Genomic DNA, 20508 nt, shown 5'->3' on the forward strand with positions numbered 1-20508 from the left:
TTCTTTAGTAATAAATTTGGCATTTTTTTTGCACGTTTATTAGTAGGTTTTGATATATGATTGCCATTAGGTTTGTATATAACTTCTTCTGCAAATAGCTTTCTGTATTAAGTTGATGATTGTTCATATTTGAGTCGATTCTTTTCTCCTCTCCTCCAAATAAATTTTATTTCTTCAAATACATTTTCTGCCTCCTTTTTTCTCTCTTCTTCTGGGACTCCTATAAGAAGAATGTTATTAAGTTTGATGGAGTCACAGAGTTCCCTGAGTCCATTCTTGTTTTCCATAATTCTCTCTTTTGCTTAGCTTGATTAATTTCCATTGCTTTGTTTTCGAGGCTATTAATTCATTCCTCTGCTTCTTCTTCCAGCCTACTGTTCATTGCATCAAGTGTGTTTCTAATCTCATTTATTACACTCTTCATCTCTAATTCTTTTGTAACTGTTTTATCTCTGTTGTAAGGCTCTCATTGATGTCTTCTATTCTTTTCTCAACCCCAGTGAGTATCCTTAGGATCATTGCTTTAAATTCTCCATCAGGCATGTTACTTATATCTATTTCACTTAGATCTCTGCCTTTGGCTTTATCTTGTTCTTTCATTTGGGATAAATTCCTCTGTCTTCATACCTTGCCTAAGTCTCTAACTCCTTCTCTGTGTTAAAAAAGGTAGTTATGTCTTCTGGTCCTTAAACTAATGGCCTTATGAAGAAGAGATCATGTAGTGCCCAGGATCTGGTGCTTCAGGGAGTGTCTCTGGTGTGTGCTGCATGCACTCTGCTGTTGTGTTGTGGCTGCTCTATCCTTCAGGCCCATTGGTCAGTGTTTGGGCCTGCTATGGTCAGTGTTTGGTTCCTGGTCTGAGTGTGGCAAGTTTTAACTAGGTGTGCTTTGGTCTGCTTGTGAAATGAGACTTTCACTACCTCTACCTGAACTGAGACCCTGCAAAACTCTCTGGTCAGGAGAAGTGATGTAGGCCAGGGTCTGTGCTTGTTCTGTGCTTTGGGACTAAATCAGGTATGACTGAGAAGGGCACTTCCACAAGAGTGCAGGGGAGTGGTGCTTGGTGTAAACAAGTTAGGCACCCATTGTTGGTACTGTGCTGTTTCCCCACAGGTGGCTCTGTGTTTCTGCTGACAGATGGGGGAGGGAAATAGCACCATCCAGCTCCTTTGCTCCCTGAAAGGTGTCTCTGTACACTGCCTTTCAGGGATGCTCTCTGAAAAGAGTGAATTAAATCTGCCCACTCTGTGCCCCAGGTACTCTTCAGATAGATTGCTGTTTCCATACTGTATGCTCCTAGGCTGTTTGCCTGTCTTCTCTCCAGGAGCAGTGAAGTGCCTTTGGCGCTCTATCACAGCCAAGCCTGCTGACCTTTAAAACTCCAGGCTTTAAGCCCCACTGGTCGAAAAAACTCATGAAACTCCATCCTTGTTTTCTAAGCCAGTGGTTTGGCAGAAATGTTCTCATTTGTATTCCCCTGTGTGCTTCTCTCTCTGTCTCTCTCTCACCTTTATTTGTGACCACAGCTCCCTCCTCTCCACACAGCAGCCATGATCTATTTCTCCCCTAAACTACATCTCAGCCCTTCCTACCTTCTGCAACGTGGCCTCTTCTCTCACCTTTAGTTGTAGAGTTTGTTCTGTCAGTTGCAGGTCAATTTCTAGGTTATTCAGGATGTTTTGATAGTTACCTAGTTGTATTCATGGGTTGAGGTGAGCCCAGGGTCCTCCTGCTCCACTACCATCTTCCTTTTGCTCATTTGTGATTTTCCTTTTTTTATTCTACTCTTACGAGGTTTCTTGTAGAGTTATGTGAGCTTTATAAGATGGAGAGTGCCACCCTTTTCAGTTCTCTGAAAGAATTTGTGTAAGATTGGAATTCTTTCTTTCTCGAATATATAATAGTAATCAGTGCTTTGTGCTTTTCTTTGTGGGAAGATTTTTGACTTTTGAATCAGTTTTCTTAAAGTTTTATCTATAATAAGACTTTTCAGGTTTTCTGTTTCACTTGAGAAAGTATGACAGTTCAATTGATTTTCTTGTAATTCATTTGGGTTTACTATGCCTTACCAACGTTTTGAATATTTTTTTAATTGTGGTAAAATATACATGATGTATAATTTACCAATGTAACCATTTTTAGGCATAAAATTTCATGGCATTAAGTACAAATATAATGTTGTGTAACCATCACCACTATTTCCAGAACATTTTTCCTCATCCTAAATAGACATTCTATTCTGTACTCACTAAACAATAACTCGTTTCCTCCTCCCTGCCCCTTGTAACCTCTCTTTCACTTTCTGTCCTTCTGAATTTGCCTTATAGATACCTCATATAAGTAGAATTATATAGCATTTGTCCTTTTTTTGTCTGCTTTATTTCGTTTAGTATTTTCAAGGATTATCAATGTTGTAGCATGTATCAGAATTTCATTCCTTTTAATGACTGAATAATACTCTATTTTATAGACACAGCACATTTTATTTATTCATTCATCTATGATGGACACAAACACAATTTCCTTGTTGTGAATAATGCTGCTGTATGATGTATGAGTCTTGTTTTCAGTTCTGTGGAGCATGGATCTAGTAGGAGTGGAAATGCTAGATCATATGGTATATTCTGTGGTTAACTCTTTGATGAATCACTAAACTGTTTTCTGCATTGGCTGCACCATTTGATCTGCTGTATCCCTTTAGCCATGTCTGAGGGTCTAATTTCTCCACATCCTCTGCACAACTCTTATATTCCTTGTTTTCTCCTCCCCCCACACCCCTCCACCCCCGCTTGGATAATAGCCATTCTTATGAGTTTGAAGTGGTATCTTAGTGCGGTTTTTTACATTTCCCTAATGATTAATGATGAGAATATTTCATATGCTTGTTTGCTGTTCATGTATCTTTTTTGGAGATATGTCTATTTAAGTCCTTTGCCTGGTTCTGAATTTTTGTTGAGTTGTAGGGATTCTTTATAGATTCTAGATATTAAAACCTTATTAGATGTGATTTGCAAATATTTTTCTCCCTGTGTGTTGTCTTTTCACCCTAATAGTGCTATTTGATGTACAATAGTTTTACATTCTGATTAAGTCAAAGTGACAATCATGCATAAGTAGAGGTCAGTCTCTTCACTGAAACAACCAATAGACTGGAGAAAATGACTAGAATCTGCTATTTCAGACTCTGGACCTTGGACAGACTCTTAAAAGAAGCAGGAGAGTGCTTGATGAAGGGAGAGGCTGGTGCCCTTCGGCATAGGGCTCCAAAAATTTGGGGTTGTGTATTTTCATTGGTTTGACAGATACCTGAGGACTGGACATTGATGTTTGCTGCAATTTAAAGTGATGGTATCTCCTTCCCCTTTTGGAGCCAGATATTTAAGGAAATCTTTTTCAGGTTATTGGCTGGCCACCAGACAGCATGGAACAGAAACTTCAGTGAGTACACTCAACAAAGAATACATACATACTTTGCAAAATAGTTTGGAAAAGTCTCAAATGGGATATTACCTCCATCAACAAGCAAAAATCAGCAGTCTGTGAGGAGTGAGACAATTAGAATTCCAGAGTTACCATAATTAGATCTCTTTGTGTTTAATTTGTTTGAAGTGTCCCCATCTCTACTCCTTCCCCTCCCTCCACCCCACTCCCCTTCTTAAGTATATAGATTCATGTCTTTCATCAAATTTAGGAGGTTTTCAACTGTTATGTTTTCAAATTATCCCACAGGTCCCTCAGGTTCTATTCAATTTTCTTCATCATCTTTTTACTTTACTTCTTAGTCTGGATAATTTCAGCTGACTTACCTTCAGGTTTGCTGACTTATTTCTTTTGCTGGTTCTTTTCTTTTTCTTTCTGCCTTTTCAAATCTGCCAGTTCTGCCAAATTCCTGTTTCTTATGGATGAATGATCTTTCCTGGTTTCTTTGAATGCTTTGTAATTTTTTGTTGAAAACTGGACATTTTGAGTAGTATATTATAACTCTGGAAATCAGGTTCTTCTCTTCAGGATTTGATTTTATTGCTTGTCGAGGTCTTCAGTGGCCTATTTGTATAATGACTTTTCTAAACTGTTTTTGCAAAGCCTTTCTTATGTGTATTGACCCCTAATCTTGGCACTCAGCCTGTGACATCTTAGAGAATATTTTTAATATGTGGATTTTTTTTTTAGTGTATATGCCTCTTTAGATTTTTTTTAAAGTTTATTTATTTGTTTATTTTGAGAGAGAGAGAGAGAGAGAGCGAGCGAGCACTAGTGGGCAAGGGGCAGAGAGAATCCCAAGCAGGCTCCACACTGTCAGTGCAGAGCCCCACGTGGGGCTCAAACTTACAAACCATGATGTCATGACCTGAGCTGAAATCAAGAGTTGGATGCTTAACCAACTGAGCCATCCAGGCACCCCAACCTCTGTAGATTTTTTTTTTTTTTAATGTTTATTTATTTTTGATGGAGAGAGAGAGACAGACAGAGCACGAGCAGGGGAGGGGCAGAGAGAGAGGGAGACAGAATCCAAAGCAGGCTCCGAGCTGTCAATACAGAGCCTGATGCAGGGCTCAAACTCACAGACTTCGAGATCATGACCTGAGCCGAAGTCGGAAGCTCAACCGACTGAGCCACCCAGGTGCCCCGAACCTCTGTAGATTTTCTGATAGATGCTACCAAAGAAGCTGCTATAGCCTGCAGAAACCTCATACTACTCAAATCGCAAAACTCCAGAATTTTAGATCACAAGATCCTTACTGTCCACCCTGGAACCACCAGCCACTTGAGGAATGTAGGCTGATCTCCCCACATTGCAACAGGATAAAGGAAGGAGGCGTTGTGGGTGGTTCACCCAAGCAACTCTTTTTACCAAAGGTCAGCAGACTCTCTCTCCATTAAGCACTTCTCTGGTTGCTATAAATGTGTGAATAAGCTCCAGAGTTTTGAAATTGTGGATTCTGATAGTTTTGTGTTGGGGCGCCTGGGTGGCACAGTCGGTTAAGCGTCCGACTTCAGCCAGGTCACGATCTCGCGGTCCATGAGTTTGAGCCCCGCGTCAGGCTCTGGGCTGATGGCTCAGAGCCTGGAGCCTGTTTCAGATTCTGTGTCTCCCTCTCTCTCTGCCCCTCCCCCGTTCATGCTCTGTCTCTCTCTGTCCCCCAAAAAATAAATAAACGTTGAAAAAAAGAAAATTTAAAAAAAAAAAATAAATAAAAAAAAATAAAACACTGATAGTTTTGTGTTGTTGTTGTTGTTGTTATTGTTGTTTTTTCTAGCTTAATGTTTGTTTTGGTGGAGAGACCAACTCCTGAAGCTGCAATTGTTTTTGACACCTTTGTTGCCACTTTTACTGCTTTTTTAAAGTAAATCATAGATTTGGCATTTGATCCTTAAATACCTTCACTTGCATCTCCCAGAAATAACAACAGTCACCTTAATAATCCCATATCATTATTGTGGGTAACTAAAGTAGCTATTATTTTCTAATATTCTAAGGTTAGTACACATTTTCACATCTTGTTCTCAAAATGTCCTTTACAGTTGTATTGTTCAAACCAGAATCCAGTCAAGGATTAGCTACATTTGTTATTTTCTTTCTTAAATCTTTCTTAATCTAGAGTAGTTCCTTCTCCTATTCCTGTTTCTATGATTTGGACTTGGTGGAGAGAACAAGTCAGTTGGATTGTAAAATATTTTGCTTTCTGGGTTTCTGTGATGTTTCCTCTTAGGCTCTTTAAGTCATTCCTCTCAACTGGAGGTTTTAGGTGATTAAATTCAGGTTGAACCTTGTTGGGTAATAATACTTCATAGAAGATGCTATATTGTTTAGATCGCATCGCATCAGGAAGAAAATAATGTCAGATTTGCTTATAGAATAGTATATTGAGGTTGACTGGCCAGATCATATATTATAAAGTTGTTGAACTTTCAAGTAGTACATCTTAATTGATCTTTAAAGATAATTCTACTGGGTTTAGAGGTCTGGCTAGGCAGTTATTGTATTTTATCACTTGGAAGATGTCTTTCCACTGTCCTCTGATTTCCATTGTTGCTCATGAGAAGTAGGTGATCAGTCTTACTTTTGTTGATCTTTTTTCTTTTGCTTCTCAGATTTTTCTCTTTGTAGGATTTATCACTTCACTTCTATAAAATTCTTAGTTATATTTGCTTTCAACCCATCCTTTTTGCAACAACGATTAAATACTTGTTTTATATTTTATATGTATAAGTCTATTTCCTGAGTCTGTTCTGTTTGTATTTCTTTCCTTATATAAATACCATCCTGTCTTGATTACTGTAGCTGTATAGTAAGTCTTGAAATCAGGTAGCATAAGTCTTCCGAATTTGTTAATTTTTCAACTTGTTGCTATTCTTGGTCCTTTGCATTTTCACATAAATTTTAGCATGTTTGTCAGTTTCTACAAAAAAGCCTGCTGGGATTTTAATTGGGATTGCAATGAATCTTTAGCTTAGTTTGGGGAAGAAGGAAAAACCTAACCATATTGAGTGTTCCAATCCAGGAACATGTTTAATATCTCTTTTAAGGGTCATCTTTAATTTTTGTTTCTTAGTTTTTATTATACAGTTCTTGCACATAACTTGTTAAAGTATTGGTAACTATTTCATGTGGCTTTTGTGTGTGTATGTATGTATGCTTTACAATTGTTTACATAGGCGATTATGTTTCCTGTGACATCAGTTTTACTTCTCCCTTTCCAATATGTTAACCTTTTATGTTTATCTTGCCTCTTTATATGAACTAAAATAGCTTGGAATAGAAGTTGTGAATGGAAATCCTTGCTTTCTTCCCAGTCACACCAGAAAGCATTTAGTATTTCATCATTAACCACGTTAGGTGTAAGATTTTCACACATGGATTTTATTAGGTTGAGGAAGGTTCCTTCTATTCCTAGGGTGTTGAAAGTTTATCTTGCATGGGTGTTGAATTTTTCAAGGATGGTCATAAGGCTTTTCTCCTTTTTTTTATTAATGTAGTGAATTAGTTTAATTTATTTGAAAGCTCAACCAACCTTGCATTTTTGTAGTTTCCTTTGTATCTTTTTCTGCATTTGACCATCTGATATTTTGTTAATGGTTTTTGTTAATCTTTGTGAGAGGTATTGATCTGTACTTTTCTGTCCTTGTAATGATTGCATCTGATTTTAGTATCAGGGCATTGTTGGTTTTATAAAATGACATGAGAAGTGTCCCTTCCTTTTCTGTCTTCTAAGAGTTGTTTAGAAAAGTTGGTGTTATATTTAAATGTTTGAGGGAATTCACCACCAGTTCCTTCTACATCTTCACTTTTCTTGGTGAGAAGGCTTTTAAATACAAATTGAGTTTCTTTAATTGATAAAGGGCTATTCCCGTTTTCTTCTTTTTTTTTTTTTAAGTTTATTTTGAGACAGAGACAGTGTGTGCAGGCAGGGGAGGGACAAAGAGAGAATGGGGGAGAGAGAGAATCCCAAGTAGGTGCCTCACTGTCAGTACGGAGTCTAGCATGTTGCTCGATCTCATGAACCGTGAGATCATGACCTGAACTGAAATCAAGAATCAGATGCTTAACTGACTGAGCCACCCAGGTTTTCTGTTTTTTTGAAGATTTTGAGAATTGTGTCTTTCAAAGAATCAATACATTTAATCATGCTGATCAAAATATTCCCATACTAGCTTTTATAAGGTCCACAAAATCTGTAGAATGACCTCTATTTTTATTTCTAATTTTTTCATTAATAATTTTTTGATTAGTCTAGCTAAAGTATTAATTTTAACAATCACCCTACCCCCCTCCTGAACTGGCTTCGGTTACATTGCTTTTTTCCCCTCTTTATTCTCATTTTCTTTGTTTTTATTAAGTAGTTTCTGCTCATTATTTCCTTCCTTCTACTTTCCTTGGGATTAATTTGCAATTCTTTTTCCAGCTTCTTGATGTGGAAGCTTCCTAGATCATTGATTTTTTTATGCCTTTCTTCAATTTCCACATAAGTGGGAGTTTTCCATTTCTTCCTGTTTCTAGTTTCTAAGTTTATCTCATTGTGGTCATGGAACATATTTTGTGTGTTTTTAGTTCTTTTAATTTATTCATACTTGTTTTGTTGCCCAGCATATGGTATATCTTGGTAAATATTCTATGCACACTTAAAGAATATGTATTCTGCTAACTTTGGGTATTTTTTTTTAACATTTTTTTTCTTTTTTGAGAGACAGAGCATGAGTGGGGGAGGGGCAGAGAGAGAAGGAGACACAGAATCCAAAGCAGGCTCCAGACTCGGAGCTGTCAGCACAGAGCCTGACGCAGAGCTGGAAATCACAGACTACAAGATCATGACCTTAGCTGAAGTCACATGCTTAACTGAGTCACTCCAGTACCCCTAACTTTGGGTATTCTTTAAACATCTATTGCAGCAAGTTATTTGATTCTTTTGTTCAAGTCTTTTATATCATTACTTACTTTTATATTCTACTCTATTGATTACTAAGAGAAAAGTTAAAATCAGTTATATGGATTTGTTCTCTCTCTCTCTCTCTCTTTTTTTTTTTTTTTTTTTTTTTTTGGAAAGAGCAAAACGTTCTTATTTTGGTGAAATTCTTTTTTTTTTTTAATATGAAATTTATTGTCAAATTGGTTTCCATACAACACCCAGTGCTCTTCCCAACAGGTGCCCTCCTCAATGCCCATCACCCACCCTCATCAACCCTCAGTTTATTCTGTTTTTAAGAGTCTCTTATGCTTTGGCTCTCTCCCTTTCTCTGTCTCTTTTTTTTTTTTTCCCCCTTCCCCTCCCCCATGGTCTTCTGTTAAGTTTCTCAGGATCCACATAAGAGTGAAAACATATGGTATCTGTCTTTCCTGTAGGACTTATTTCACTTAGCATAACACTCTCCATTTCCATCCACGTTGCTACAAAAGGCCATATTTCATTCTTTCTCATTGCCAAGTAGTATTCCATTGTGTATATAAACCACAATTTCTTTATCCATTCATCAGTTGATGGACATTTAGGCTCTTTCCATAATTTGGCTATTGTTGAAAGTACTGCTATAAACATTGGGGTACAAGGGCCCCTATGCATCAGCACTCCTGTATCCCTTGGGTAAATTCCTAGCAGTGCTATTGCTGGGTCATAGGGTAGATCTATTTTTGATTTTTTGAGGAACCTCCACACTGTTTTCCAGAGCAGCTGCACCAGTTTGCATTCCCACCAACAGTGCAAGAGGTTTCCCATTTTTCCACATCCTCGCCAGCATCTGTAGCCTCCTGATTTGTTCATTTTAGCCACTCTGACAGGTGTGAGGTGGTATCTCAGTGTGGTTTTGATTTGTATTTCCCTGATGAGGAGCGACGTTGAGCATCCTTTCATGTACCTGTTGGCTCTCTGGATGTCTTCTTTGGAGAAGTGTCTATTTATGTTTTCTGCCCATTTCTTCACTGGATTATTTGTTTTTCGGGTGTGGAGTTTGGTGAGCTCTTTATAGATTTTGGATACTAGCCCTTTGTATGAAATGTCATTTGCCAATACCTTTTCCCATTCTGTTGGTTGCCTTTTAGTTTTGTTGATTGTTTCCTTTGCAGTGCAGAAGCTTTTTATCTTCATGAGGTCCCAATAGTTCATTTTTGCTTTTAATTCCCTTGCCTTTGGGGATGTGTCAAGTAAGAAATTGCTGCGGCTGAGGTCAGAGACGTTTTGTCCTGCTTTCTCCTCTAGGATTTTGATGGTTTTCTGTCTCACGTTTAGGTCCTTCATGCATTTTGAGTTTATTTTTGCAAATGGTGTAAGAAAGTGGTCTAGGTTCATTCTTCTGCATGTTGCCGTCCAGTTTTCCCAGCACCATTTGTTAAAGAGATGGTCTTTTTTCCATTGGGTGTTCTTTCCTGCTTTGTCAAAGATTAGCTGGCCATACTTTTGTGGGTCCAATTCTGGAGTCTATTCCATTGGTCTATGTGTCTGTTTTTGTGCCAACACCATGCTGTCTTGATGATTACAACTTTGTTCTCTTCTCAGCTGTATCAATTTTTACATTGTGTTATGAAGCTCTGTTAATTAAGTGCATTTCCATTTAGGATTATATATCTTTGTAAGGAATTGACCCCTTTATCTTTATACATTGTCCCAATTTATATCTGGTAAAAGTTCTTGTTCTGTTGTGTCCTCTGTCTGATATCATTATAAAATTGACCAGGTTTTTATAGGCTTATTGTTGACTGTGTATCTGTTTGCATTCTTTTTTTTTTTTTTAACCTGTGTTTGTATTTAATTGGGTTTCTTATAGGTAGTATTTAATTAAGTCTTCTGAGGGGCACCTAGGTGGCTCAGTCAGTTAAGCAACTGACTTCATTCAGCTCAGGTCATGATCTCACGATTCACAAGTTCAAACCCTGTGTCAGGTTCTGTGCTGACACCTCAGAACCTGGAGCCTGCTTTGGAGTCTGTCTATACTGCTCTCTCTGCCCCTCTCCCACTCGTGCTCTGTCTCTCTCAAAAATAAATAAACATTAAAAAATGTTAATTAGGTCTTTTGTTATATACACATGTATGTATCTTTAAAGAGGAAGCCATCCTGGTATTGATGGGACCATGGACAGAGCATTATTTTGCACAGTGTAGATCCTCTAGTTTTTAAAAAAGTCCCCTGGATGTTGGAATATAGTTTCCTGACTGGTTGTGATCCATATCATGGTCCTATCATTGAACTCACTTGGGTCTGTGATACAGCATTTAATAAGAGGCTTTAAGTCCACATATGTCTTTCTTGTGGAGATGAGTAGTCAAAGAGTTGCCAGTCATTCCTGGCACTTAATGTCAAAGCATGAGCCGTGCATTATGCTTAGGTTTAGAAACTAAGACTTCACAAAAAGCTGTAAACATTTAATTTGTAGAAAAAAGAATAAAACCAAATCCTAGTAAGTTCATTTTAAGTCCATTTGCTTTTATAAGTGTATAATTTATAATGTGTCATTAATTTCCTACATCAGTCATGTGACCTTAACAGTTGTCTAAACATGTTTCATGATTTCACTTCACCAACACAGAAACTTACATTTAGATGGGTAATGAATTTATAACTCCATAAGTCCTTTTCCTTTAAAATGCAGAAGATAGGGGTGCCTGGGTGGCTCAGTGAGTTAAGCGTCTGACTGCGGCTCAGGTCATGATCTCACAGCTTGTGAGGTCGAGCCCTGCATCGGGCTCTGTGCTCACAGCTCAGAGACTAGAGCCTGCTTCGGATTCTGCGTCTCCCTCTCTCTCTCTCTGCCCCTCCCCTGCTCTCTCTCTCTCTCTCTCTCTCTCTCTCAAACTAAATAAACATTTAAAAAAATTAAAATATAAAATAAAATGCAGAAAAATAGGGGCACCCGCGTGGCTCAGTCATTTAGGCATCTGACTTTGGCTCGGGTCATGATCCCATGGTTTGTGTGTTCCAGCCCCATGTCAGGCTCTGTGCTGACAGCTCAGAGCCTGGAGCCTGCTTCTGATTCTGTGTCTCCCTCTCTCTGTCGCCCTGCCCACCCTGTCTCCCACCCCGACTCTCTATCTCTCTCTCTCTCAAAAATAAACAAACATAAAATAAAAATAAAATGCAGAAAAATGTAATACTGAAGTGTTACTTGTTTCAATAAATAGTGGTTTCCTTGTTTAGCTACTTCCCACCACATACTCTGTAGTCTTCTTACCTTGCTATCAGCTAACAGAAGCAGTTTATAGCATTTGTGAGATCCATTTGCTTTACTGTTTCTCTTTAATTAAAGTTGACTCCCTACTTTCCTTTTGTATTTCAGCTTTTCCCTTTTCAAAAATGAGAGTTGAGTTATGTCTCCAGAGTATTCTCGGCCTTCCCAGGATAGTGTGTCAAAAAAATCACATTCTTCATACAAACATTCAGTTATTTAGTGTATAAATGCAGTGTCTGATTTTTCTTATGTTGACAAACCTTAGACTTGGAATGAAGTTTGAGAAGAGACACAAATTTAAGATACACCAACATTTTGTTACATCTAGGTAGAAGTGCATCTGTGACTCAATTCATTTGTAATGTTAGTAGATCATACTTTGAGGGAATCGGGTAGATAAGTTCATGCTGGTCCTTTCAGAAGTCAACTGTTAGCCTAATTTTAATTGGAAGGCACAAAGTTCATAATGCACAGGTTTACCAGGTACTAGCCTGACATTGTTAGGCTTTTTTTATACATTTATTCATATAATCCTTATAAAAATCCTGCCTCAAATTTGTTCTAACGAATGTGAAACATTTAGCACAATAACTGGCACACAGTAAGCTCTCAACATGGTAACCATTATCATCATGATGATCATTTACTGTTGTTTTACAGAAGAGGAAATACAGGCTCGAAAGATTTAGGGGTTATAATGAAATCAATGAAAAGGAATAACCTAGGTGTATATGGTTTTAAGGTTCATATTTTATCTTTTTTATTTAAATATGTTCCATGTAGAATGTATAGAAGATGTGTCATTAGGCAGGATTGAAATCCCAGATTTGCTGCTTAGTAGTAGTATGACCATGGACAAGTGATGGTGATGAGTTTTTTGATCTGTAAAATGGGGATTATACTTAATTAATTCACTCACTAGAGCTGGGTTGCTCTGAGGGTTATTAGTCCCCTACTGACTAGCCTAGAGTTAGAAGAGAGCTCTGACAAATGCCAGCAGATCTCTGACTGGGTCTGAGGTCTCATTTGCACCATCCATCCATCTTCCTAGGCCTAGGAAGGAGTCTAGTTCAGGAACAGTAGATGGGTTGAAGTTAGTACTAGGGAGGAAGTGCTGCTTCTTTCCTCTTTGCTAGGCCTAGCCATTGTCCAGACTTGTGTGCTAATCATTAGCACCCAAGTCAAGGAGATGGATGGTGCGATTGAGACCTCAGACCCAGTCAGAGATCTGCTGGCTTTTGTCAGAGCTCTCTTCTAACTCTAGACTAGTCACTAGGGGACTAATAAGCCTCAGAGCAACGCAGCTCTAGTGAGTGAATCAACATATTTAAATAAATGCTTTTCTTTATAGTTCATCAGCTAGGTATACTTTACATAAAATATTTTATTTGGATTTTTGAACTTAAATGGTATATATATTCTGCTAGGACTTCCTTTCTTTACTCAAAATAATTTTGGGGATTTAGTCATGTTGATAACACTTAAGTACATTGATTTCATTGCTATGAAGTATTTTTTTTTTAAATTTTTTTTTTCAACATTTATTTATTTTGGGGACAGAGAGACAGAGCATGAACGGGGGGGGGGGGGGGGGGGCAGAGAGGGAGGAAGACACAGAATCAGAAACAGGCTCCAGGCTCTGAGCCATCAGCCCAGAGCCTGACGCGGGGCTCGAACTCACAGACCGCGAGATCGTGACCTGGCTGAAGTCGGACGCTTAACCGACTGCGCCACCCAGGCGCCCCGCTATGAAGTATTTTATTAAATATAACTTAGGATTTTATTTCTACTGTTGATGGACATTTGGATTGTTTCCAGTTATGGGTTTTTGTGAAAAATGCTATGATGAACATTCTTGAGCATGTCTCCTGATGCTACAGTATAAGAGTTTCTCAATGTTGGAATTGTGAATCATACAGTATATATATTACTAAGCAGTTTATTCATCATTCACCAAATATTTATTGAGCACTGTGCCAGGTACATTTTTAATTGTCTTGGAATACCAGTGAACTAAACAGACTAAAATCTGCCCTCGTGGCATTTATGTTCTATTTGGGATTGCTAGACAATAAACAATAAACATAAATAAATAAAAGGATAAATGTGGGGGAGGGGGGAAGAATTAGAACAAGATGGGGATTATTTGTACAGGAAGGTAGGTGGGGTTGCAGGCGTCATCAAAGGTAACGTTAGAAAACAGACTTAATGGAAGGTACATACCACTTAAAAGATTTTTAACCTAGGGGTGCCTGGGTGGCTCAGTTGGTTAAGTGTCCAGTTTTGGCTCAGGTCATGATCTCACAGTTCATGAGTTCAAGCCCTGCATTGGGCTCTGGACTGACAGCTCAGAGCCTGGAGACTGCTTCAGATTCTGTGTCTTTCTCTCTCTGCCCTTCCCCTGCTTGCTCACTCGCTCTGTCTCTCTCTGAAAAGTAAATAAACATTAAAAAAAATTTTTTCAACCTAATTAAATAACAAAAAGAAACAACCATGGCCATTAAACACTCATAGTGATGAGTGATAAAAGTAAAAATCTCAACACTTCTTAGAGAATTGTTTTTCTTTAGTTAATCAGATTTTAATCCTTCCAGTTTCTGGAAGGATATATTCTGGATGCTAATCTCTACCAATATATGCAGAAGAACTATAAATGTACTCACACTTGGTCAAATAGAAATTACATTTTCTGAGGCACCTGGCTGGCTCAGTTGGTAGAGCATGGGACTCTTGATTTTGGGTTGTGAGTTTGAGCCCCACATTGGATGTACAGATTACTTTAAAAAAATAAAATAAAATCTTAACAAAAATTAGGGGCTCCTGGGTGGTTCAGTTGGGTAAGCGCCCGACTTAGGCTCAGGTCATGATCTCACCATTTGTGGGTCTGAGCCTGGAGACTGTTTTGGATTCTGTGTCTCCCTCTCTCTGCCCCTCCCCAACTTGCACTCTGTCTCTCTCAAAAATAAACATTAAAAAAATTTTTTTTAATTAAATTTCCCCATTAACTCTATGGTTAAAAAGATACTGTTAAGTTAGCATTTATTTGGATTTTAAATTGATTTAGGTCAAATTCAGCACCTTACACAAATGAGATTATTTTTTTAAAGTTTTTAGTTTATTAATCCTCTCATGAAAAATCTGCATGATCACCACAGATCAAGTCACTGTAGGATCTTTACCCCTTCTTTTTGTCAGCACTAACATTGGCTTTTGCAGTCCCCTTGACTTTCTTCTTTCTGTTCATGAGTTTTTTCGCAGTGTTCTTGACATCTTTTTCTTCTCGTTTAGGACATGCCTTGCACATCTAATGTTTGGATTCATTTTTCTTTGCATAATCCAAGGAATCACAAATCATACCAAAGCCAATTTTCCTGCCACCAGCAAGTGGATTCTGAATCTAAATACAAAGAAGATATCTCCTTGGTCTTGTACACTTTGGCTAGTTTTCCCCGAATTTCTGGCTTAGGTACTGTTGGGTTTCTGAGGTGAAGAAAATCAGTGACCATGTGTTTCTGCTGAAGTAATGAGTTGGTCATGAACTTCCTGGTCTGGATAGTTACTATGTTGTTCATGATGGCAGCTGAGCTTCAAGCAGCCAGGAAGGAAAAGAGAGCCAAATAGGATTCTTAATTCATGGACTAATATCTTATCTGTCAAAATGATGTGATCTATTAACCCATGTTTTCAAAAATATTTTTGTAAAGTGTAGTAGTACGGAGCCTGCGCTTGGGTCAGTCAGCAATGAATTTAGATCATAGCTCCACTGCTCTGTGACCTTGATCAGGTTAACAAGATTTACTGATCTCTGTTTATTCATCTTTAGGAATATAAAGCAGTACATACAAGGAGAACACCAAATAAATGTCCAGGCGTGAGATTGTCAATTCATATGACTAACGTTATGCTTAATTTTTAAGAAACTGCCAAACTATTTTACAGAGTGACTGTACCATTATACATTCCCTCTGGGAATGTATGAGAGATCAAAAAAAAGTAGCGATAATACCTATGTATTAGTATCTTGTCATAATCTTAATTTGTGTTTACCTGATGGCTGGTGATGTGAAACATCCTATCGTGTGCTTATTTGACATGTATATATCCCCACTGGTAAAATATCTCTTCATGTGTTTAGCTTATTTTCTAATTGGGATGTTTGTTCCTTTATTGAGTTTTGAGAGTTGTTTACATATTGTAGATATGTATCCTTTGTCAGACCTCTGGTTTGCAAATATTTTCGCCCATTGTGTAGTGTTTTTTTTTTTCCATCTTCACAAGTATTTCACAGAGCAAAGTTATTAATTTTGATGAAATCAAATTCATCCATGTTCTTTAATGATGGGTTGTGTTGTTGATATGTCTAAGAACTCTTCAAGTCCTACGCCCTTAAGATTTTCTCCTGTTCACTTCTAAAGTTTTTATAGATTTATGTTTGGTATTAAAATCTGATCCACTTTGAGTTAATCTTATATAAAATGTAAAGTTTAGGTTGAGGCTCAATTTCTTGCCTATGAATACCCAGTTACTCCGGTGTAATTTGTTGAAAAGTATTTCCTTCCACTGAATTATTTTCACACTTTTGTCAAAAATCAGTTGGGCTTTTGTGGGTGTATTTCTGGATGCTCTATTCTGTTCCTTTCATCTATGTGTCTATCCTGCCAATACCACCCTGTCTCAACTACTCTATCTATATAAGTCTTAAAATTGGTTAGTGGTTCCTCTCACTTTCTTTTTTTCAAAACTGCTTTAGCTATTTTAGTTCTTTTCCTTATCCACATAAATCTTGGATTAACCTTGTCTATACTTCTAAAAAAATCTTGCTTAGGATTTTGATAGGAGTATATTGATCTGTAGATCCATTTGGGGAGAATCAACATCTTTACTGAAATGAGTCCTCCAATCTGTGAACACAGTATATCTCTCATCAGCATTTTGTACCTTCAGCATTAAGATGCTTTTACGCATTTGTCAAAAATGGGTTGACCCTACTGGTGTGGATCTATTTCAGTTCTCTGTTCTGTTTTATTCATCAGTGTCTATCCTTTAGTCAGTAACAGACATTCTTGATTACAGTCTTGAAATTGGATAGAACAGTTCCTCTATTCTTGTTTCCAATATTGATTTAGCTATTATTGTACATTTGCCTTTCTATATAAATTTTAAACTAATCTTGTCTGCATCTACAAATAAAATGTTGCCAGCATATTAGGAATTGTGTTAAACCCACAGCTCACATTAAAGAGAATTGACATCTTTATTACACTGATTATCCCTGTCCGTGAACACTTTGTCTCTCCATTTATCTAGATCTTCTTTGATTTCTCTCCTTAGAGTTTTGTAGTTTTCAGCATATAAGTCCAATACACGTTTTGTTTGGTTTACACCTAAGTACTTTGGTTTGTTTAGAGCCAATTTCCAAATAGTTAGGGTGCTACTGAAATTATTTCATATTGGGTAACTAATAGTAGGTTGCACTCTTTGAGGAGTTTGTTTCACTTACATCATTAAATTTCTCTGACTAGTGTTAGTATTCCTCTGTTACCTTTTAGATGTCCATGTGGTCTGTAGTGATACTCCCTTTTTCATTCTTTATGTTTGCTAAATTATATCTTCTCCTTTGTCATCTTCAGTCTTGGTGAAAGTTTGTTAATTTTATTGGCCTTTTCAAATAACCAGCTTTTTCTTTCAAAGACTTTTCAGTTTTCAATTCCATTGGTCTCTGCCCTTATATTTATTATTTTCTGCCTCTTATGAGGTAGAAATTGAAGTCTGTGTTCCTTACTCTGCCTCCCTTGACATCTGGAAGAGGAGGGCCTCCTCCTTACCAGTAGATGATGTGGAAGTCTCTTGGTACTTCTTGATAGGGCAAATGGATGTCTATTAACTGCTGCTCATGTGTTCTTTATTGACACATCTAAGGAGTGGGGACAGAGGGACAGGAGGTTACTGGTAGGCAGTGGTAAAAGTTCTGAATGTCCAATAGGCTTTTTCTTTTTTTCTTTTCTTTTTAATTTTTTTTAACATTTATCTATTATTGAGAGAGAGACACAGAGCGTGAGCAAGGGAGGGGCAGAGAGAAGGGGAGACAACAGAATCTGAAATAGGCTCCAGGCTCTGAGCTGTCAGCACAGAGCCCGATGCAGGGCTCGAACTCACAAACTGTGAGATCATGACCTGAGCCGAAGTTGGTCGCCCAACCAACTGAGCCCCCCAGGCGCCCCCCCAATAGGCCTTTTCTAACTCCATCCCAGCGTAGAGATAGAGGAGTACCTCATTATGTCCTGGAAGTGTAAAATCAGGCTCTTCATGTGGTCTCCACTGACACTGCAGGATGAAAGCTCCATTAGCGCCCAGTAAGGATGAAAGCCCCGGGTCCCCACCAGGCTTCTCTGACACACACAGCAGTGCGTAGTGGGGGTACTTGATTTCTGCTAGTGGAAGTCTAGGCTTCCCACTGGGCCTGCGCTGGTGGGAAAGGGAGCACAGTTTTATCTGTGGTGTTTGGCTGGAGTAGAGCAGTTATTGTCTAAAAGTTTTGTCTTGGTAGGCTCCCCCTTTCCTGGACCGTCCTTCCACAGAAGGTTTCTGTGGGATAGTTTTTTTTGTTTACACCTGTTGATGTTCCTAGGATGGTGACTTCATGAACATCCACTTTGGAGTACATGGGGCTAAAAGAAAATCCAGTGAACTTACCACTGTCATTCCTTGGGTTCTGAGATCTGTAGCTAGTCTGCCGCCTTCTCTCTACCTTTCAGTGTTCTTACGATTGTTTCATATAGAAGGCCTAGAGTTTTTAGCTGTACTTATCTGGAGGAATAAGCAAAAATATGCTTACTCAATCTTTCTCTTTTTAGAAATGCATTGTCACCTAATTTGTGGATTTTTATTATTCTTTGTCAGCACGTGTTGGGTGTATCTTTAGACTAGCTGTAGTTCTTGAGTGAAATTGAATTCATTAATATTTCCCTTAATCTCTTGCTTTTTGTTTCTTGATTGAGAATTTTATTCCTCCCCTAAGGTTACAGAGATGTTTTCTTACATTTCCTTGCGAAAGTTTTAAAGTTCTTAATCTTTTAAAAGAATTACTGTTTTTAACTGAGTAGTGATCTAATTCATCCTCCTCCCATGTTAGAGAACTATAGCACCATGAAAAGTTCATCTCTTTTCCCATTGATTTCTAGTGCCACATCTGTCATGTATAAAATGTACTTATATGTGAGCCTTTTATGTGTATTCTTTTCCATTTTTTTATCCTTACATAAATTTCACACCATTTTATTTACTATAGCTTTAGAGTAAGTCTTGTTATTTGGTAGACAATGTCTCCCAGCTTATCAAAATTCTATTGAAATTCCTATTGGGATTATTAAAACTGCATTGAATGTATAGATGTTTGGAGAGAATTGGTATCTTTACCATCAAAAACATGATTTTTCTTAGATATTTTTAAAGGTTTCTAAATTTAGCTTACCATTTTTCTCCACAATGACATTATATATTTAAAACAATTATTTCTGAGTAGTTAGTATATTTTTGTTGCTATTGTAAAGTAAAATAGGTTCTTTTTAATTAAAAAAAATAGTGCTTGTATATACAAATGAAAATGGCCTTTGGGTTGCTTTGTATTCATTCATATGCATTTCATTTTCAAAAAAAATGTACCCGGGAACATTATTGCAGTCTCCTTGGTACAAATTACAGCATCAAATGAATATTAGATTTTTAAAATTTTAGTCAAAAATTTAGATCTTAATCAATTCATAATTATTTATTGATTTCCCAAGTACTATGGAAGATGATTTCTCTCCTCCCCCAAAGGAACACTGTTTGCACTTGTTAAAGGAAACTAAATAGTGTTTCTTAATAATTTCCCATGGAGATTTTAAGCAAAACAAGTATCTTTGTGCTCCCCTTTCAGAAATCCTGGTTCAATAGGTCCAGAGAAAATCAGAACTCTGTATTCATTCATTCATTCATTCATTCATTCATTCATTCATTCAGGGAGAGAGAGTGTGAACAAGGGAGGGGCAGAGAAAGAATCCCAAGCAGACTCTGTGCTCTCAGCATGAGCCCCACTCGGGGCTCAGTCCCACACATTGTGAGATCATGACCTCAGCCAAAATCAAGAGTCCGGCACTCAACTGACAGAGCCACTCAGTTTCCCCTAGAACTCTTTTCTTTTAAACATCTCCCCTGTGGTTCTACACATGTATATTTGAAAACCACTGCTAGGAGAAGTTGCTAAACAATAAAAAGAGCAGCCCATAGGGATGCTTATTCGTGGGGGTGGGGGGCGGGTGGAATCTCATTTAGAATAATGAAGTTTTAGTCATTATTAGGTATATTCCACACCTACTTTATTTATGGTGCACACATGCATACTTATAATTCATATATGTATATAAACTGAATTGCTTTGTGTTAAGTAGTGACAGGTATGAGTTTGAAGAGAGTGGACATTGTAAAAGAACCCAGTTACAGTTTAAGTGAGATGTGCTCATTTAGTGCTTTGTATTTTTGTATTAAAACTTAGAATGAGAGCTCATGGATATAGAGAGCAGATTGGTGGTTGCCTGAGATGTAGCGGATCATGGGTGGGTGGAATGAATGAAAGGGGTCAAAAGGTACAAGTTCCCATTCATAAAAGGAATAAGTCATAGGGATGTAATATATAGCTTGGTGACTGTAGTTAATAGTACTGTATTGCATATGTGAAAGTAGCTTGGAGAGTGTTTTGAAAATTCTTCTCACAAAAACTTTTGTAACTCTGCATGGTGACAGATGTTAACTGAACTTATCGGTGATCATTTTGCATTTAAATACAAACAGTCAAATCATTATGCTGTACAAACCAA

At 37.7% G+C, this 20508-nt stretch overlaps 1 protein-coding gene across 2 annotated transcripts in view; it reads left to right on the forward strand.

Annotated features, from left to right (window-relative positions):
- Window positions 1–20508, forward strand: part of TRIM24 (tripartite motif containing 24) — a 122761-nt gene that overhangs the window by 42085 nt on the left and 60168 nt on the right. The gene's annotated exons all lie outside the window — the stretch shown is intronic.

The sequence above is a fragment of the Prionailurus viverrinus genome, chromosome A2 (assembly GCF_022837055.1).
Source record: "Prionailurus viverrinus isolate Anna chromosome A2, UM_Priviv_1.0, whole genome shotgun sequence".
Taxonomy (NCBI): domain Eukaryota; kingdom Metazoa; phylum Chordata; class Mammalia; order Carnivora; family Felidae; genus Prionailurus; species Prionailurus viverrinus.